This window comes from Octodon degus, unplaced genomic scaffold (assembly GCF_000260255.1).
Source record: "Octodon degus isolate 3935 unplaced genomic scaffold, OctDeg1.0 scaffold00287, whole genome shotgun sequence".
NCBI lineage: Eukaryota > Metazoa > Chordata > Mammalia > Rodentia > Octodontidae > Octodon > Octodon degus.
Window position 1 is genome coordinate 1,344,103 of NW_004524863.1, and position 4,607 is coordinate 1,348,709.

At 49.7% G+C, this 4,607-nt stretch overlaps 1 pseudogene; it reads right to left on the bottom strand.

The window, feature by feature from the left end:
* Positions 1-193: 193 nt before the first annotated feature.
* On the bottom strand, positions 194-1,092 carry LOC101568012 (annotated as a pseudogene).
* Positions 1,093-4,607: the final 3,515 nt, after the last annotated feature.

The following is a 4,607-nucleotide window of genomic DNA, read 5'->3' on the forward strand; positions in this document are numbered from 1 at the left end:
CCTTTGGGGAAGTATGTGGGAGAATTCCTTGCATTTTTTTTTTTTTTTTTTTTTTTTTTTTTTGCCAAGCAAAAAATCTTTGTATTTTTCAGTACTTGAGCCTGACGATGTTCTAGGAAAAACAGTGATAATTCAAAGAAGGTGTCACATATACAACTAAAAAGTCCCCTCTGGTTTCAAATGAATTCAACAATATTCCTTGGCTAATTTCTCCTGTGTCAAATAAACCTTCTATATACAGGACCAGTTTTAACCCCTCCTCCCCTTCAAACACTAGATACGAGCATCCAGGAACATCCTACAATGCAAAGTGCCTTAAGAAAAAGGATCTGTAGTGCCAGTGATACAACTGATCTCAGGAAGCTGGGACACTATTAACACTGATGCGGGCCAGTCAGGCAATGGTGGTTTGTTTCTCCTCCGGTGTTTCCTCCAGCAACTGCATGATCAGTTCATGGAGGGGTTTGCAAATTTTTGGGTAGCCCCCGCCTGTGAGATGCAGGAAATCAAACATGGCAGGAGATGGCACCGTCCGAGTGCACGAAACCCCCATCTGTATCTAGGAGCTGCACGTTGGTGAGCTTCGGCAGAGAAGCCTTGAGAAGTTGGTTCACCTTGGCATTCTTTTGCCTCAAAGGGTTGGGCTTCTCTCCGCGAGGTAACAAACCCAATACAATGATTTTTGGCTTGCGGCTGTCTTGTGTTAATAAGCTGTACAATGGCCTCAATACCTCCTGCAACTTCCTCTGCTGTATTTTCATGGTTGTTTGTTCCTACCCAGACAACAATGACCTTAGGTTTAATGTTCTCCAGTTCTCCATTCTTTAGTCTCCATAAAACATGTCTTGTTGTATCTCCCCCAATTCCAAAATTAAGTGCATGAAGTGGGGAAAATAGTTCTCGCCATATCTCATACTGCTGCATTAACTGCACCATGGAGTCTCCCACAAATAGTACATCAGGCTCTTTGTCTTTACAATCCAAGACAAATCTGTTGTGCTGAGACATCCATCTGTCATCTCCTTGAACATCCTCTGCTGCATGTGGAATAGCTGCTGGGTTCGAATCTCCTTGGCTCATTCTACACTCAGGTAGCGGGTCTGTGCGGGCTCCAAGCGGCTGCGGAGTTGGCGGGTGGCGCGTTGGTCGCTCGCTCCCTCGCTCGCTCAATCCCGGCGGCCCCGGCGGCCCCGCTCTAGCGCTATGTATCCTGAATCTCACAATCTTTTTCTTTTTCTTGGTAATGAGGACCTCAGGGCCTTAAGCATGGTGGGCAAGCACTCTACCACTTTACTGCACTCCCAGCCCAGGTCTTCCCTTCTGTCTTCACCCCATCCCTTCCCAAACACTTATAGCCAGTCAACCCCCACCTGCCATATGCTTTTATAAATAATCCTTTTTTTTTTTTTTTTATTTTTTTTTTTTTTTTTTTTTATTTATTTGAGTGTGTGTGTGTGTGTGTGTGTGTGGGTGTGGCCAGCTCAGCCCACCAGGGGGCGGGGCTGGCTGGCATGTGGTGCTGGGGATTGAACCGTGGTCCCTGTGCTTTAGCTGAGCTTGTTCTAAGTAGGTGCTTTAGACCACTGAGCCATCTCACCAGCCCCTAAATACTCCTTTTCTACAGTTCATTGCTTTCCTGTCCCTGGAGCTGAGAACTTGCTATGTATTCTTCAAGGTTACCTTAGAGAACACCCCCATCCCCTTCCCTGAAAAATCCACTGTCCTCTGCTGTCCCTCCCTGGAACTCCTTTAGTGGCTCCCAGGACTTTCCGCGCTCTCCCACCCCCTTTTTTAGTGTGGACAAAACCTGGCAACGTGCCTTGGAAGAGGGCAGGTCCACTTCCTTTCCTTGCTGCCTCGTGCCTAGCACGTGTGGCATCTAGTGGCAGCAATGAAAGGAAGCGGATGAATACCTCTTTCTTTGGCATCTTGACTCCTCCTCCACAGCCTGTCGCCTGCCTGATAAGGGGCTAAAGGTCCAGAAGGAGCTTGGTGTACTCTGTGGAAAGTGCATTCCTGGAAACCAGCTCTCAGCCCAGCCCAGATCACCTCCCCTTTGCCTTTACAGTCTTCTCTCTTTGTACACAAACCCCAAGACTCAGGAAGTGGCTTTGGAGTCAGGACCCTAAGAACCTAAAGGCTGGGATTCAGGCTGGTCCTAGGGTAATCCTGTTCTCTCCACCTCCCCTGGGGATCACCAGTGACTGACAAGGAGGGGGCCAGCCCTCATCCAGCTTTGCCTTATGGGATGAGGAGGCTTTACAATGGGGACAGATGGAAGTCCAGGGCCCTGAGCCATCTGTACCTTAGTACCCTCCTTGTGTCCCACTATAACTGTCCAATCCACGGGTCTGCAGAGCACTGACTTGGTCAGTTCTCCTGGGGTAAGATAGAATAAAGATAGGTAGAAAGGAGACAAGGAAAATAATTTTTTTGGGGGGGAGACAGGATCTTGCTCTGTAATTCAGGCTGGCCTTGAACTCACTTTGTAGCAGCCCAGGCTGGCCTCAAACTCCTGCCTCACATCCCAGAGGGCCTGGATTACAGGCATGTGCTAAGGCAGGATTGCCTTGAGTTGGAGGCCAGCCTGGACTACACAGACAGACCCTGACTCAAAACACAAAATCAGGGGTCTTGTGGGTTAGCTCAGTTGTTTAAGGCACCTGAATTGAGGTGCAGGGGACCAAAGTTCAATTCCCAATTCTACATCAGCACTCTACCTGCCCTTAAGGCAGCCTGAGCCAGCCCCCACCCCCCAAAAAAATCCCCCAAGCCATCCTGGCAATGTAACATACAAGGTCACCCAAGTTTTCCCTGGAGGAGTTTCTTAGATTTTTGTTTATCCTTCTTTTCTTTTTTTTTTTTTGGGGGGGGGTGGTACAGGGGATTAAACTCGAGATCTTGTACTTCCCAGGCAAGTGCTTATCCGGCTGAGCTACCTTCCTGGCCATCCTTTTCTTCTAGGCTCATCACACCCCAAATCACTGATAATAATTTGGCTTAATTGATAAGGGGCATAAAACCTGATCTTAAAGGTTAAGAGAGTTTAAAAGTTTTAGGCAAAACATCTTAGGTCACCCATCTTAAAATATACATGATTGGGCTCCTGCCTTTTTTTCCATAAACCAAAATGAAACTTGGTATACATTCACAAATTCCATAGGTTTCCAGCCTCTTTAAAAAAAAGGTGGGGGGGCCGGGGAGATGGCTCAGTGGAATAAGCACTTCCTGGCAAGTGCAAGGGACTGAGTTCAATCCCCGGTTCTGCCAAAAAAGAAGAAGAAGAAAAAAAAAATCTCAGCTTTTGCAAATACCCAGGGCCAATCAGATAGCTCAGTGGGGTTAGATCCCTGGCATGTCACGCTGGGCCCAACCTGACCCAGGGCGAGTTCAGACAGTAGTGGGGCTGGGCATGGTGGCGCACTCTATAATCCCAGCACTTGGGAGGCTGAAGTGGGAGGTTCACTATGAGTCTGATCTGTGTAGTGAGACTCTGTAGACCCTGTACTAAATACATTTTTTTTGGCAGAACTGGGGATTGAACTCAGGCCCTTGTGCTTGCCAGGGAATCGCTTATTCCACTGAGCCATCTCCCTGGCTCTGCACTAAATACATTTAAAAAAAAAAAGAAAATACTCAATATTCCCTTGTGAGTGTATTTTTCTTAAAGACAAATCTTTTTTTTAAATTAAGGTTTTAAAAAAAATTTTATTTATTTAATTAATTAATTTATTTTGTGTGTGTGTGTGGCCAGCTCAGCCCACCAGGGGGCGGGACTGGCTGGCATGTGGTGCTGGGGGATTGAACCGGGGTCCCTGTGCTTTGCTAAGCTTGTTCTAAGTAGGTGCTTTAGACCACTGAGCCATCTCCCCAGCCCCAAGACAAATCTTTTTTATGCCTCGACAACATACACTGAAAATTATTTCTCTACTACCGAGTCAGCGAATTTATTGAGGGCAGGGTCTCTTGAGATTTTATTTTATTTTTTTGCAGAACCGGGGATTGAACTCTGGCCCTTGCGTTTTCCAGGCAAGTGCTTGTTCTATTGAGCTATCTCCCCGGCCTCCCTTGAGATTTTAAACCTCATCTTTTTTGGGGGGGAACCAGGGATTGACCTCAGGCCCTTGCGCTTGCCAGGGAAGCGCTTATTCCACTGGGCCATCTCCCCGGCCCCTAAACCTCATCTTTTGGGGTCCTCTCTGGACCTCGTCCACGACTCTCCCTCACACAGAGACCCACCTCTGGTGTCAAGAACGCCGGTGCCCTGCCTAGACTAGCGGGAGATAGCACAGGCCCGGACCTCTCCCGCAGTGTTTATCCTGGTCCCGCCGACTGCAGGCGGGACTCCCGGGCGCGCGCGGCTTTCCACAGACTCCCACATGGGCGCGGGTCTGGCCCGGGCGTGGGGCCCGGGAGCGCGGGGAAGCAGCCCGCAGCTCACCGCGTCTCTCGCGCGGCTCTGCCGTCCGGGCGCTCAGACCTCGGCGCTGGGCCGCCGCCTCCGTCTCCGTCTGCACCTCGGCGCACAGCGCGCCCGGCTGTCCCCGCGTCGTCCCGGCGGGGTGGGCGCCGCCTTCCCGTGGGGCCACGTGGCCGGCAGGCCGGGC